The 16,886-nt window shown below is 38.1% G+C and overlaps 1 protein-coding gene across 2 annotated transcripts in view; it reads right to left on the bottom strand.

The window, feature by feature from the left end:
- NIPBL (NIPBL cohesin loading factor) overlaps positions 1-5,099 on the bottom strand; it is a 210,159-nt gene extending 205,060 nt beyond the window's left edge. The window contains exon 1 of one of the 2 annotated variants that reach the window (XM_059173815.1): positions 3,856-5,099. The gene's annotated coding sequence lies outside the window, so the exon portion shown is untranslated. The remainder of the gene's footprint in view (positions 1-3,855) is intronic. The other variant, XM_059173813.1, reaches the window with a different exon arrangement.
- Positions 5,100-16,886: the final 11,787 nt, after the last annotated feature.

Below are 16,886 nucleotides of genomic sequence, written 5' to 3'. Positions count from 1 at the left end.
TAAATAATCTAATAAAAAGCTAGTAAGAGCAAGAAAATATCTTATTGGCATTCACTACATGAATTGACACAAATCACATGGCCTCTGAGTATCAAGTTTTTCATCAAAAATGGAAATCATGCTGGTCACTTCTCTCATAGGGAAATGGGAATATTTAAAAATAAACTCAGGTCACCTTGAAAAAGAACCATTTTAAAAACTCAAAGAATATTATAAATGACTACTGCTAAAAACAGAAAAGCTGTGCTTAAAAAGTATATTTTGAAATTATTTTTAAAGGCTATGTAATACCATAAATTACCACCAAAGTCAACTTAATATGCTCAGGATATTAAAATAAGTATCTGCATCTAAACAGTTCATTACCAGGTTTCTATAAAGTTCCCAGTCAGTAATTTCCTACTCATTTTATAGCAAATAAATGTGATCAACAGCATTGAAGTCACATTTTTCTAAAAGGAATTTTTATTTACCCCAGTCTTCACAATCACTTCATATAAAGCTAAAATCATATTTTAAAATTCCAGAATTACTCACAAATTATCCTTTTCCTAATAAGCAATGGGTGGGGAAAGTTAAATGAAATTATATCAAAATCAAACTTTATCTACTCTTGTATTGATTTTCACATAAATACAGGATATGCCAAAATATGGTGGGTTCAAATGTTTCTACAGCAGTTTGATGGTGGGTTAGTACCAAAATATTAAACATTAAATTAACATAATAGTTTTAGAAAATACATGTTTGAGTTGGTTAGTCTGGCTCCAAATAAAAAAGACTTCATATTTAAATTGGTATAGCTTTGCTCATAGTATTTCTGAAATTTAATTATGACTGCTATGCAAAAAACAAAACCTGGTTTACTACCATACTAAAAACTTTCACTTTCCATCACCAAAGATAATCTGAAATAGACAGTTTTTCTTCAAATACAATTTCTTTCTTCTTAAAGGGGACAGTATTATAATGATCCCTAGCACAGGTTCAAAATGCTTTCCAATAACTTTAGTAAACAAATTGCTGAATGGTTCCAAGAAGAAGCATCCTACACACTCTTCACAAAACACTAAAAATAATTAAGTATTTAATATTCAATTTTAATTTGCTATATTAGGCTTTTACTACTTTAAAGCTACTTTCTTTTCAAGTAATTATTATAAGTTATTGGTATCTCTGCAGACTCGAGAGAAACAATAAACCACACTGTTGAATAATACTAGAAATTATTTCTCCAAATAATACAACTAACATTACAAGATTACTGGAACACTTACAGGGTCTTCTTTCACTAAACTAAAAAAAATAACAGTAGAAATACAAAAATAGCCACTGTTGACTATCCATATAACCAATACAGGGGAGGTAGAGCAGCGTATTTATAATCTCTAGGGAAATACAAATTATTCCTTCCAACTAAGTTGTCAAAAATTTTAAAGTTCAAGTTTAGGGTTTTTTTTTTTTTTTTTTTTGAGCTTTATAATGTTTCCTCCTTTAAAAATAACCCATATAATTGGTTTGGATCAAACAAAAAATATTTTCAATTTACTTTAAAATGTTTACACTAACTTAATGAAAGCTATCACACAACTGTATTACTTACAAAACACTAAATATGTAGAATTGGGAAAATAAGATCTGGTAAGAACTAATTCACTTTAATCAAAGTTACAAGAAAAAAATCAATCACAGAAACATATCTAACACATTGATTCAAACATCTGTGTAAGAAAGCTCCCTTTAACTATAAAACTCTAAAAGTAAGTTGCTTCTGTTGTTGAAAACTAAGCAAGCAGAACTCCTCTTTTCCATTACCTTTAGTAGAAACACGTTCATCCTTTGACATACATCTCCGTATTTTATTTAAATAAAAGTTGTAAAGGCATCACAGGTTCATTTAAGGGCCTTTCAAACATTCATACTGAAACCCTTACCGACCCGCCCCCGCCAAGTCCCAAACCCTCTGCTTAAGATGTGAAGTGTTCCTCCCTTCTGTATTCCCTCCCCCCCCCAGCAAGCCCCCATTCGCCTGCCCCCCACCCAGTGTAGGCCTGAGGCCCTGTAGCAAACAGTGTCTAACAGGAGCAGGCAGCACAAAGACAGGAATGGGAGATTAGTGGGAGGGAGGGAGGCCGGGATTGGGGCTCAGCAGGAGCTTCAGGCTTTTTAAAATTCAAACTGCTCCCTGACCAATACAAATCACGGACACGCTACTGACTACTACACGGATTTATAGCATTAAAAACATGCCTAGTACGTGACAGCTATATTAACTTCACTCTTTTTAACATTTACCCATAGTTTGCTGGAAATGTACAACAATTTATTTTAAGCAGAGGGCTAACCTCAAAAATAACCTTCAGAAAAGTTACTTATTCTACAATGACAATAATAATTTGATGAGACACAAAAAATCCGAACTAATGTAACACCCATTAGTAAAACAAGGGACTTTGTTGATCAGTGTTGCTTCATTCTAACCAGTGAAAGTTTTCCTTCAGTGAATATGAGACAAAGTATCAAAAAAGTCTAATGCCAGGTACATTTATTTTTTCTATGCAATTTGTATGGCTGAGCACTTTTAAGCTTATTGTTTTTCCCTTTTACCAACCTACCCTTCCACCACCTCAATAAACAACCTCTGAACACTTTACTTACTCGTGAACTAGAATTTGTTAAGGCAGAACTGATATTTTTCTCTAGCATTTACAGATACATTTGACCTATTAAAATGACACCTCTCTCATTACACAGTCAAACATCATGGGCACAAACAGCCAATGACAATCCTGGGACCACAAGAAGATCTGCCCTGACATGAAAGGATGGCACCTTCTACGTTTTTTTTTTTTTTTTTTTTTAAAACCTCCCTGGGATTTTAAGCATAACTTCATTTCTATACTTTTAGAGAAAATGGGTTTTATCTGTACCTCGGTACAATTCTCAAAACAATATTCTTCTCATGCTTGCACACGCTTCGATCAGGAAGTACCTGGGTATTTCACGTATAGTCGTTTAAAATTGTCCTTATATAACGCACACAAATCTAAAGTGGCAGGGTAAACCTGTCAAGTACTTTACACTCGCCTTTGAATAAAAGTCCATGTGCAACACACACTGTCAAACAACAACATAAAAGCTCTTGGTGAAGCGGGGGGGAGCATATGCAGTGTCTACCACACTATGGTTTTCTGTATTAAATATTCATGTGGGCAATTTAATTCTTTCAAAAAGGAAAATGAGTCTTTATTAACTTTCTAATGTCCAAACAAGTTTTACACAGGGCAAGAATTACCACTGGATCCGTGTCTGAGTATTTACATTTGTCTCACTAACTGAAACTACTTCCTCCCTTCATGGGGTCACAGGGGGAAGAAGGGGGGTTGTTTGTTTCACTGGGACGTTCCCCACTCCCGGACCAGGAAAGTTGTAAATATGGGGACGATCAGGGCACATTTGCTGTTAGTTGTATTGTTTCCGCCTCCTCACTAGCTACGGCTCTTCTCCCGGGCGAGGCCTGTCACCGACCAGCAGTAGCTCCGCTCAGCCCGGAGCTCTCCTAATCCCCGAGCTCAAGTAGATTCCGCTGGCCCGCGGCCTGCACTCTCCGCCGGGCCTACGCCTCCCCGGCCGCCCGGCAGGAGCCCAGTCCCCGCCACCGGAGCCGGCCGGGAGAGAGTACAAAACCACCGCCACCCAGGGCGGCTGCCACCAGAGAGGAGCGAACTCTAGACTCGCCCGTGGAGGAGACCTGGGGCCGCTAAGGAAACGGCGGGGAGGGGAGCGAGGAGGAGAGACTCTGAGGACCTGGCGCCGCCGCCGCCGCCGCCGCCGAAATAAAGAGCAGGAATTTACCTGGGCGAATCGGCGTCTGAATCCGAGGGGAGGCCGAGGCCGCTGTGGCGAGAGACTATAATCCGGGCCGGGAGGGGGGGTGGCTACGGCTCCTCTTCCGTCTCCTCAGTGCGGGGAACATGTAGAGCCGGGGGGAGACCAGCCGAGAAGACAAATCGCTGCTTCTTCTTCCTCCTCCTCCTCCTTCTCCCACATAGAAACACTCACAAACACCCGACCGGGGGCCCGAGCTACCGGGGGGGCATCGCCGCCGGCCCGGGAACCAATCCTCCTGTCGGCGGGGGCGTCCCTCCCTGCGGCTTGGTGGTGTCGGGTGAGTCGGTACCGACGGAGGGAGGGGGGGGAGGGCGGGGGGGGAAGGAGCCCTGTGTGTGTCTCTCTCTCGTTCCGTCTCTCCCTCTCAGAACAAAATGCCGACCGGAAGTGCAGCTGCAGGAATGACTCCCTCCGCCGGCGCCAAACACTAACAACCACCCCCTCTTCCCCACTCCACTTCCGCCACCGCCGCTGCCGCCGCCACTTGGGCTCGCGTCCTCGGCCGCGCCGCACCACCCCGCGCCCGGGCGGGCCGGGGCCGGCGGCAGGCGGTGGCGGCTCTCCCTGGCGCCCTTCTCCTCGTCAGAGCGGCTGCGGATGGTGCCTTTTATTGTCGATCCTGCGGAGCGGCGTTTTCGCTGCGGCACGGGCGGCACCGGCTCTCCCCGGTCCTTATGTTCCCGGAGGCCGACCGGAGCGGGGCCCGAGTTCGGTGGTGGTCGTGGGCGTGAGGGGCGCTCAGGCCCGGCCCGGCTCGCAGGCCCGGCTCGCTAACCCAGCTGGTGGTCGTTAGCTTTAGGGAGCCGAGCTCGGGGCGGCCGCGTAGAGGACGCCCGCGATTCGACGGCGACGGTGCATTTTTTAAATGGTGTCTCTGCAGTCTGGCGGATGGGATGTATCGTACACCTTCTCTCCCCCGGAGAGGCTGCGCTCTACGCCCGTGTCTGCATTATGTCTGCGGAGTGACAACGCAACCCTTGGAGGCGAAGAAGATTCCCCGCTGGATTGAATTGGGATCGTGTTTGTGATGCTCTGGTTTCTGGAAATATGCGGTCTTTTTGTTGGCGGTGGTTTTGGCTCTTCCCTAACTGTCGGGATGAAGGCCTGTAGGCGACGCTGTGCGAGCGAGGAGCCGGCCGGCGGCGGGCCGGGAGCGCGCGGGTCCGCGCCCCCCTCTAGGTGTGGGTGGAGCCGGGCGCCGGGGGAGAGCCGCCCGCCGCTACGCGGGCCACCGGCCGACCGTGGGCTGCCGGGGCGGGGGCTGCGGCCAGCCGGTTTCCAGCGTCGTTGTCCTCTTTCCCTGTGAAACAGTGAGGTACTGCACGCGGCTGGAGCACAGATGTGATTGTGTGTCCAGTGCCATGCTTCTCGTGGTCTCCTGTTGTAACAAACTTTCACCTGGGCGCAGGTCTCTGTTGAGTTGGTGGAAATTAAAGGGCGGGGGGGGGGGGCGCTTTGTTCTTTTAAAATGCAGTAGGTAAGCGAATTTTATGCAAGCGGGACGAGATGTGTGTTCTAGTTTCATGAATTTAGGTTATACGTGAATTGTATTGTTTATGTATTCGTGTGTGTTTTCCAATACGCTAAAGTAAATGGGGGGAATTTGCACTCAGGTTATTCCATTTGCCTCAAAAATCACTCGAGAGACTGAATCGGGTCTTGTTAACTCGTTTACTCGAGACCCTGTAATGGCATCGCATCTAGCCGAGAGGAAAAGCCAAAGTCTTGACCGTGGCCTAAATACTGCGCGCGGTTGGGGGAGAACCTGCCCTTAACATTCCTGCGAGCTGGACCTCTGCCCTGCTATTCCAGTGCCATATACTCTTTTGCCCAAGAATCCATAGGGCTTGCTCCCTCACCTTCAGGATTTTGCTCTGATGTCACCTCGGGACTTCCATGGCCCCCTCTCGAAACTGCATGTTCCCTGTCCCCCTTTCCCATTTTATCCTTCAGGCATTTTACGTTATCTTACGTGTTGATCTTAGTATCTGTTTTCGCCCTGTAGAATGTTAAGCCCCAGGAGGGCGAGAAGTTTTGTTTTTTCTTCACTGGTCTTTGTGGAGAAAATAATGTCTAGATTAATGCCTGACATACACAGTGGATGCTTAATATTTGGTTAATGAATAAGTGACAATTACAAGGGCCCTGAGCTCCCTCTGCCACAGCAATTTCTGAATTCTAGACCTTAATATATGCACTTACATGCCACAGAAAACCTTACGAAAGATTTGTGAAAACTGGGGGGGAAAAATGTGGGAAAACCGAGTTTGTTACAGAGTTCTAGAAAAGGGCACTACTTCTAGACATTCACCCTCCCCAATACCAGAAGTCCACAGACTAGTGATAATTGTTTTTAGGTTTCTGTAAATGGGCTTGATAGAGGACAGTTGATTAGTAGTCACATGATCATTTTCATACGGGGCGAATTAGCTGTGCTCTCTTGTGAACCACAGACTACATTCTTTATCCCATATCCCCTCTTTTCTTGTAAAATACAGGCTAAATTAAAGTCTGTGAGAAGTGGTTGGCCTAGTTTAAATCCAGCATTACTGGAAAAGTTCATTCAGCATTTATTGGGCAAAAATATGTGTGCCAAGCACAATTATTCAAAAAGTGCCTGTTTCTGGGGCTTTATATAAAGGGCCACATATGGCTACTTTGGTTACTATTCAGTTATGCTGTCAAGCAAAGCAAATACTAGTGAGATTTATTTTTACAGTTTCCTCCATAAGAAAAGACTCAGTGAAAGCTGAGTGGGTATTTTAATTCACCTTTTAGTTTGCTGTTTATTACATTTACTTACCTGTAAGTTAATTGACAATGATTTTTCGAAACAAACAAATTGAGAATATTTATTTTCTATTATTGCCTGAAAAAATAGGCGTTTAAAAATGAGGATGTTACTGGTAAACTAGAAACTATGCAATAACCTTTTGGCCATAATACTTCACATCATACTTAATGTATTGAATTTTTTGGAGAAGAAAAGACAGTCTTTAAAACCGTTAATACGAATAGTTAGATCTTCAGTAAATCCAACAGTCTGTTCATTGTAAGTTTACCCATTAATCTTAAGAATAGCTTTAAGTAATATACAGATGGCTCAGAATATGTTTTTTCACTTAGTTTCAAAATAGTATTATGTCAGTTTGCTTAAGGAAACACAATTATCTTCCTTTATACTTTCTTAAATGTTATTGGTAAACTAGTAATTTTGCATGTCTAGGTAACAAAAGTCTTGGCATTATTGTAGCATTTAATTTATAATTTTAGAGTTGTTATTTTTCACTTCCCTCATTTATTGAAGTCTAGATGCTAATTAGCTTTATGATAAGCATCTCATATATATTAATGAAAGAAAATAGACAAGGTCTGTACCTTTAAGAGTTTTAACATTTATATAGTTTGTATCAATTTTTTTCCAGGTTACAGAATTAAAGAAATTGTTTCAATGCGGACAGAATATTTTTCTATTAAATCGGTTAGTGTTTTGCTTGCCTACATTTAAGTATCCAAGTTGAGATCTTGTGTAGAATCGCTTAATCTAATTTTAGTATTTTCTTGATTTGTCTTGTTTCTTGAGGGTTTTTTTGGGGGGAGGGGAAGGGGTTGCTTATTTTGATCATCACCATCCATTTTATTTTGCTTTTACATTTTTAAATATTTATGTCCCAAATCAGTCGATTTATGGTGGCTTTATATTTCATTGTTATATCCTTGATTTGTCAATAATTTGTAGATAGCCCTTACTCTGACCTAATATTGCCCCCTTGCTTTAAGTACTGAGTTGCACTAATTATATTTATTTTATATTCCTGGATATTCCCATATGTATTCTTGATCAGTAAATTGCATAAGATTTAATAAAATATTTTAAAATAAATTTCAAGGATTAAATATCGAATGTCAGCAGCAATTGGTACAATTCACAAATTACGAATTTTTTTATATCTTTAAGATAAATACAGTTTGCCATAAAACAATAGAAATGAAAATTTTAGAAAATCATTTCCACACTATTTTATGCCTACTAGTTCTATTCTTTGTTAGTGATATAATTAAGTCTTATAGAAAAAAAGTAAAGAACATGTGTATGTATGTTTTGTAGACTATTTCATACGCTACTGAAATTTCATATTTAGGAAATTAAGTAACTGTTAGGATGATTTTGATCTTAAGAAACTTTGATGAAGAAAGAGTTCATTATAGATATTGATTTGAGGGTGAACTACAAAAATATCAACAGTCTATAAATATGTTCCTGTTTCAAGTTTTCAGAGTGAATACCTAATCAAATTTGTGATAGTATCTATAAGTATCTATAGATAGTATCTATGATAGTATCTATATTTTAAGATGATAGAAATTAATGGGTTTTCCCTGCTCAAGGACTTTCTTGATCTTGGCCTTCAAGAACAAGTTTTGTCCTTGCATTAATCCTTCATTTTCTCGAAATTCATGGATTTTATTATTCATGCCATCCACTTATCCTATGACTTTACTGTGTTTACATTTTTGTGTATCTGTACTTTATACTCCCAAATAAAAGCAACTGCTTATACTACTTTACAAATTTCACTGCATTACATAGGATAAGGCCCTTAAAAAAGACATTTGTAAAATACTTCATTTTAATTATTTAGAGTCCTCTTCATTAAAGCCTAATCTTAATGGAACTTACACATATGCTGAATGTGAACCAGATAGTTAAACTATACATGTATTTTAATCCTAATCAATCTGGAATAACAGATTAAAAATGACTTTATCTGGGAAGGAAGAATACAAAATCCATTAAAAACTTAACATCTAAAATAGTTATGAAAGGAGTGCTTATGATGCTCTTAAAAACATCTCCACGAGACTAGTGCTTTAAAACTTGGTCATATACCATTATGGGTCATGAAATTTAGTGGGTTGTAACTGGCATTTTTTATTTAAAACAAAGAAAAGAATAGAATCTGGATTCTATAATAGTTAAGTACATCACACATGGTAAAGTGTATTTTTAAGTAAACATTTATTCCATTTTTGTGTGTGCATGTGCTGAATTAACATGTAAAATCTATTTCTTACTATGGGATATAGGCCCAAATAAGTACATTTTTTAAAAAAACCTACCTTTACTTCCCCTCAGAAAATGAAGAAGAATGTTTAAAAGTTCTGATTGCCTATGTAGTGAGGCGTTTTAGAGGAAACATTTTAGGGTATTTTAGAAGAGGTTTGATAGTGATTTCAGAAAGGTGATTTTAAGGTGTAAAAGGTAATAAACTATGTAGAAATGTTAAATATAATTGAAGATGTAAGAAAGAATTTCCTAGTAGAGCTAAATTTGGTATGTTTAGATCTATGACTATTCTTATTTTTTGTAGTACATTTTCTAATCTCAAATGCTAAAGACAGCAAAATAATAAATATAAGGCAAAAGAAGGGTTTGTTTCTATTTCTTCCCACCCTCTCTTCAGTCTTAAAGCAAGTGTTTATTAACTAGTGATAGGAATGCAAAGAAAAATGTTACCTTCATGAGCAATTACAAGAACAGGTTATTCTCTGAAAATGATAGAAACTCCTCTTTCCCCCAAAAGTAACAAACTGTCAATAAGGCTTTCTCTCTAGCCTAGGTAAATAATTTCTTTAAGTAAATAGTTAACCTTCATTTGCCATCCAACTTACTCTGTATTTAAATGTGCTTAACATTGTGTACAGAATTTAAAGGGGGGAAATTTTAAAAGGAGAGTATTGTGTATAGAGTTTTAAAGGGAGGCAATATGCTGTATAAAATGAAAAATAACTATCAAACAGAAAATAAGGATTATGTTACACTGGAATGTCTTAATAGGATTTAGACATTTCAATAAAATTTAAACATTACATACTGTTTGGCCTAATTTCAATATAGATTTCAATACTGTAACTTGACAGGTCTTAGAGTATTAATGTTTCTTTTCAGACGTATCTTCCAGTTTCCTTTCTATTATAGATATTTAAGACCTAGTTTGTTTAAAACCTTAACACAAAATTGAGAGAGCATAAGAATCTCTAATTCAGTTATTGAACCAAAACTTATATACCCCAAGTATTTCACCAACGCAAGACATACTCTATAGAACTAAGACAGCAATTATATTACTAACCAGCAGAGGGAGCCAAGTCAGTCCTGAAAGGGTAGGATTACAAAGGGAGACCACATGACTTCCTGTTTGTTTGTTTGACTGTTTGGCAGCTGTTCTCTTTTTGAGTTTAGTCTACCGAAACCCAAGTAAAAGCATTAGAAAGGCTACCGGTGTATCAGATGTGGACAGGGTGACAATTTTAACTGTCAAAATTGCCTTGCATGTAGCAAACAGAGAAAACATACTTCTGCTTAAATTAAGGACAACCCAGGGAGGAATTTGCAGCATAAAAGAAAATTCTTTAAAAACCAGACATTAAAAGTTGAATAAAATATGCAAACAGTAAGATACTGATTTTCTTTCTAATACAGGTGATGAAATTAATGTGGATCAGAACAAAGCAATTAAGCAGAGGAAAGTCAAGGAGAAATGTAAAAGTGGAACTGTCTCAGTATTGCCCCCTAAGATGGCAAACCATAGAAAACATTACCTTAGGATGATGATGAATTACCAGTCAGATAAAACCATGAACCATTTTTAAATAAACCTACTTTTATCAAAAGCTGAAATTAGGCTCTAAATAGACACATTTTAAAATTATAAAGTTGGTACAGATAAGCAAATTGACCTTACATTAAATTTCTATTCACTTTGATAAAGGGATAAATTTTGATTAAAAATAATTACAGCAAAGTAATATAATGAGATGGTTTTCACTTTAGAAAATAGAATTGTTTATAAATACAATAAAAGCAATATCTGTTTTATGACACAAGTATGGAGGAATGTAGTTGCTAAATGATAATTGCACTGTCAGCTTATTTAATATTTTCTAAGAACCTCAAAGTGCCTGATACAATGATTATCTGAAGTAAAACTGTAAAAGCTGGGTGTTAGCTAACTGCGTCAAAATGAAAAGCTTAAAAACCCTAGCAATTTTAGTCAAATAAATGCTAGCCTATCCACTTACTAATTGCATGTTTGTGGAAACTTACTGTCTGAAGCACAGAAGGACAATGGATTCAGGCAAATTTTAGCTATAGGTACACGTATTTATGTGTTTATTCATTCCAAAAATATACTTCTTGAACACTTACAATCTCCAGAAAGACCTGGAACTTACCTTCATTATGAACTGGACAGAATTCTTGTTGAAAGATTTAATTTCATTAAAATATGTGAACAGTCAAATTCAATACATAACCCATTGAATCCAAGGGGTATGTAGAAGTATGTAGAGTATGTGGAAAACATTATGTAGAAGAGAATCATTTAATATTGAGTACTAAAAGGTAGATTGTAAACCTCTGTAGGTCAGTTCTTTATAGGTTAGGTCAGTATAATACACTGACCTATTTATTGGCATCTGGTATCAAATCAGTTAATCACCGGCAATGATATCCAAGAAATAAAATTCATCTCATGTCAGCCTTAGAAACATTCTAATGCCAAAAAAGCAATTCAATCAGTATTAATTTTTTCTTTAAAGATTTTATTTATTTATTTGAGAGAGCACAAACTGGGTAGGGAGGTAGTTGGGTGTGGGTGGAGGGTAAGAGGACCAGGGATAAGCAGACTCCGCTGAGCAGGGAGTCCAATGCAGGACTCAATCCCAGGACCCTGGGATCATGACCTGACCTGAAGGCAAATGCTCCCCCGACAACCACCCAGGCCCCCCAAGCCTGATCTTTCTAATTACATTTTAAATTCTGTTAATGTTTCCACCCATGGAAAAAATTACTGTTTTTTAAAAATTACATTAGTAAGTGGCATTGCCTTGAACCATTTCTTTATTGATGAACATAATAATAGGTTAACTCATATCAAATTCCAATAAAAACTATGAACATTGTCACCAAAGTCAATATTGTACAATCGAAATTATGTAGGATAAGGGGCACCTGGGTGGCTTAGTTGGTTAAGCATCTGCCCTTGGCTCAGGTCACGATCCCAGGGTCCTGGGATCAAGCCCTGCCTGGAGCCCACATCCCCACATTGAGTCCCGCATCAGGCTCCTTGTTCATCAGGGAGCCTGCTTCTCCTTTGCAGCTCATCCTACTCTCTCTCTCTCAGGCTACTACTCAGCCTACTATCTCTCTGTTAAATGAATAAATAAAATCCTTAAAAAATATATACGTAGGATAAGTTTTTCCTTTTTACCTAATTAAAAAAAAACTTTTTTACCTAATTTTTATTTAATAATCTAGGTCTCTGACTGTAATGATAAAACCAAGCAAGGAAGAAAAAGAAAACAGCTCAATCCTTGTCTTATTCCAGAGTAAGGAATGGCGACAGATGAGTAAAAGCAAGAAAGCAACTTCCAATGAACAAAAAGGGTTGAGTAAAGGATGTCGCTCTCCCTAAAAAATTAAATATAAATTTTAATCAGGAATTTAAAGCCACTGTCAATACTGTTTTTTAACACTGCTTTTTGGACTTCTGAAATATTTTATTTTCTCTTTAAAAAAACGGTACCAAAACCCAAGATGCTTTAGTGGTGTGGTTTCTCATTCATTAGTCTCTTTCCGTCTTACACTGTTGAATTCTGTCGGCTCTCCTGAGGCACCTCTCTGATGGCACTTTTTCAGTGCTGCCTTCCTAATTCTATCATCAACATACAGTAGCTTTCTCAAATATATGCAGATGATTCCTCACAATCATGTCCAAACTATGTAACTTTTGCTTGATGTAAGGGGAAATAACTTACATTATGAATTTAAAAGGGCTAGTAATACTTGATAATACTTCAGATATACAAAAGTATTTTTAATTTGAAGAACTTACATCTTACAGGCTTTCTGTGAAAAATGTGGAATATCTGTGTTGTGCTAGGAGCTTAGAATTGATAAAGTGGAGTCTTGTGCTTACATTAAATTTTGTGGGTTTTAACTGTACCTACAGTACTGCTGTAAAGACATCATAGCTGTGAAATCTGGCTCTTTAAGAAATGCTCACCAGAAAACTGGTTTGAAACTATTCTAACTATGATGTAACTGCTATATTTAATATAATAAAAGTATGACATCGGAATAAATGAGTCTCTAATTCTCTGTATTTTAGAATATTATTGTTTTCTCAGAGTATCAGAAGACAAGGGGCTGCTTTTTTCTAGATCTAGTTTTAATTGACATGAAATAGTGAGAGTACCAGGAGGCATTTCCAGAGCCTTGGATTGGCAGGTGTTAATAAGATTCTGGGCAAGTCCAGAACTGTGACTGTGTGGAGCTGCTGGGGTATTGGACAAGCAAGCAAGGTCACACAAGTGCTGTGGTGGGTCTGTAGTTCTCCATTCACACCACCCTATGTTAACCTTCCGTGACTCTCAGCTCCGGTCAGGAGCCCCAGGTTCTATCACAGGGTAGTATCTAAACAGAGATTTTACTTCTTATTTTTTTTTCAACTGAGGTGTAGTTGATACACAGTGTCTTAAAGAAATTTTGAATTTGTATATCCAGAATTGAGGGATAAGTTTTCTTTACTAACGAATGCACATTTTTATTATTATAAACTACATCAGTCATTCAATAAGCATTTGCCCAGCACCTGTGTAGTGTAAACTGAATACAAATGAATAGCCAGTCTCTTTCCTCTTGTAACTTGGCACAGAGGAAGACTAAATCAAGTACATTTAAAACAGTGAAATAAATAACCAAGAGTTGTATCAAAAGTGCTAGGAAAGTACTAGAGAGTGGGCGCCCGGTGGCTCAGGTCATGATCCCAGGGTTCTGGGATCAAGCCCCACAATGAGCTCCCTGCTGAGCGGGAAGCCTGCTGCTCCCACTACCCCTGCTTGTGTTCCCTTTCTCACTGTCTCTGTCTCTCTGTCAAATAAGTAAACTCTTAAAAAAGAAAAGAAAAAAAAGTACCAGAGATACCTGGAGGGCTTGAGAAAAGTTTCACAGAACAGGTGAAATTTGAACATCAGTGAAGGATAAACAATTTTCCAGGCAGAAAAAGAAAGGAAGAAAAGAAACCATTCTAAAGAAAGAAAGGAACCCATAAAAATATATAGGTGCATGAGAAAGTTCCTTGTATTTCATAATCTGGAAATTGGTTTGCTTAGAGTGCAGATGATGTCAGGACGATGGGATCCGGTCCTCTAGCAGACAGCATGGGGATATTACCTCACACTCAACAGGGAAGCATTAAATAATTTTACATCCAAGATAATAGATACATCCAAGATAAAATACAAGATAAAACTTGCATTTTAGAATAACTCTGCAAATTCACATTAAAAAGAAGTACCTATTACATGGGGGGAAAAAACCCAAAATACTTAGTGAAAGCATGGTTAACCTGCAAGTTTCATGCAATTTAAAAATGCGTATCCAGCTGAGTATTCATACTCTGACACAATACGTTCTCATCTGCCCTCCTCATGTAGCTGTATTACTTTTGTAATTTCAATCAAAACAGGAAGAAGCATAGGCAACTGAATGAAGAATGGAATGTGAATGAGGCTGGAGAAATGTGAATCAAAAAGAAAGCTAATGGAGTTGTTCAAGTGAGATGTGAGGGCTGAGCTATGGTAGCCTGGCTGGAGAGGGGGAAGAAAACTTTAAAGATAAAGCAGAATCTAGGACTTGTTGAACCAATGAAGATGCAAGGTAAGAGAAAGTGGGGTGGGGAGGACTCTGGCAATTCAGGTGTAGGTCTCTAGATGGACTTTGGTGTCATTAAATGAGATAGACATACAGGAGAAAGTGTAGACTGAAAGCGGAGAGGAGTACAGATAAATCAGTTTGAGATCAATTAAATTTGGGTTGCCTATTAGACTTCCCGTTAGAAATACACAGAAGGCAGCTGAAAATACGTATGATACTTAGGAGACAGAGCTGGAGATAAAGATATGAGAGTCATCTTCATATATATGATAGTTGAAGACACAGGGTGAAGACCAGGGAGAATCTATGAAATGAAAAGGAGCCAAAGAATTATAAGGACCACTAAGGAAAAAGCAAGCTACCCAAGTTTGCTATGGTTTAATAATGCACCACTTTCCCCCTAAAATATCTGAGAAGGACCCTTTTTATATACAAGACCTTTATTTAAATATTATAACAAATACTTGGCTCTAAAATCAATAGGCCATAAAATGTTACTTTATCTAATTTTGGAAGTTATTCAATTATTGTCTCTCTTATCTTTTACTCAAAAATGGAAGAGTAATGGAACAGAGGTGGATTTCCTAAGAGAATAATGGAAAAGGTTAATGACATTTTACTTTTAAGCAACAAATTCGTTTTTAAAATTTATTTTTTTTTAAGTAATCTCTACACCCAACATGGGGCTTGAACTCACAACCCCAAAATCAAGAGTTGCATGCTTTTCTGGTTGAGCCAGCCAAGTGCCCCAAAGCATCAAATTTTTCTTAACATCACATAATACTTACAGCCCAGATCTAGAAAGTTTAGTTACAGCTTTTAAACTTTCCAAGTAATTTCTGTCTATACTAGTCCACATGCCACTCCAATCCAATCCACACTTCTACCTGATTGTTCTTGCTGCTTCACTTAAATCATTCCATTTCTCTTACTACTAATCCTCTAATAAAATCTACCCAGTCACCATGGGTTTCCAGTATCCCCACACATTCTGATTCCTTTAAAAGTCAAGGGTGATATCACAGTCTTCATTGTTCCGGTCACCCAGAAGTAAGGTAGAAACTGACATAGCATAGAAATGAAAATTATGCAAAACATAACATATTCCGAGATATCCATATTTTTCAAGAGTGAACCACAATAGTTAGAAATCTATGTGGGCCACACACAGTTTAAATCACAACAATAAGAGAATTATAGGACGTCTGGGTAGCTCAGTCAATTAAGCATCTGCCTTCGGCTCAGGTCCTGATCTCAGGATTCTGAGATCTAGCCCTGCCTCCAGCTCCCTGCTCAGCGGGGAGTCTGCTTCTCCCTCTCTCTCTGCCCCTCCCCTCACTTGTGCTCACTCTCTCAAATAAATAGAACCTTTTAAAAAAATAACAATAATGGGATTATAGTCTGTAAACTATTCAAAGTATTGTTTCATAGTATCCAAATAGCTTAATCAGCTTTATTCATAAAAAGGTGTACAATTTATAACCAATTTTGAAAAATCAAAGAGGATATTGTTGGTATTCAGACTAACAATGCTGAAGAATGTAGGGCTGTTCAGCAAATGGTACTGGGACATCTGGATGACCACATGCAAAAAAATGAAGCTGAATCCTAACTTTTCATACCATATGCAAAAGTTAATTCAAAATGGATAAATGACCTAAATGTAAAAGCAAAAACTATAAAACTATTAGGGGAAAAAAAAAAACCCCACCCATAGGGGGAAGGATACTTAGATACCGAAAGCTCAGCTCGAGGAACCAAAAAATTAATAAATAAATTGGATTTCAAAATTAAAAACTCTTGTGCTTCAAAGGACACACAAAAAAAGAAAATGAAAAGAAAACCCTACAGAATGGGAAGAAAATATGCAAATCACATATCTGACCTTATCTAAGGATCTATATCTAGAATATATAAAGAAAACTTATAAATCAATAAGTAACAACCCAATTTAAAAATGGACAAAAGATCTAAACATATATTTCTCCAAAGAAGAAATACAAATAGCCACTGAGCATGTAAAAATATGTTCAACATCATTAGTCACCAGAAAAATGCAAATCACAATGAGATACCTCATACCCACTGGGATGGCTAGAACAAAAAAAATCAGACATCAAATATTGGCAAAGATGTAAAAAATATTGGAACCCTAATATACTTCTGGTAGGAATATAAAATAGTGTAGCCACTTTGGGAAACAGTCCGGCAGTTCCCAAAATAATTAAACATCTAGTTGTCATATTATGCAACAACTCTACTCCTGGGTATATAC

This window comes from Mustela lutreola, chromosome 5 (genome assembly GCF_030435805.1).
Source record: "Mustela lutreola isolate mMusLut2 chromosome 5, mMusLut2.pri, whole genome shotgun sequence".
Taxonomy (NCBI): Eukaryota; Metazoa; Chordata; class Mammalia; order Carnivora; family Mustelidae; genus Mustela; species Mustela lutreola.
The sequence above is the reverse complement of the archived record's forward strand: the minus strand, read 5'-3'. Positions and strand labels throughout refer to the sequence as shown.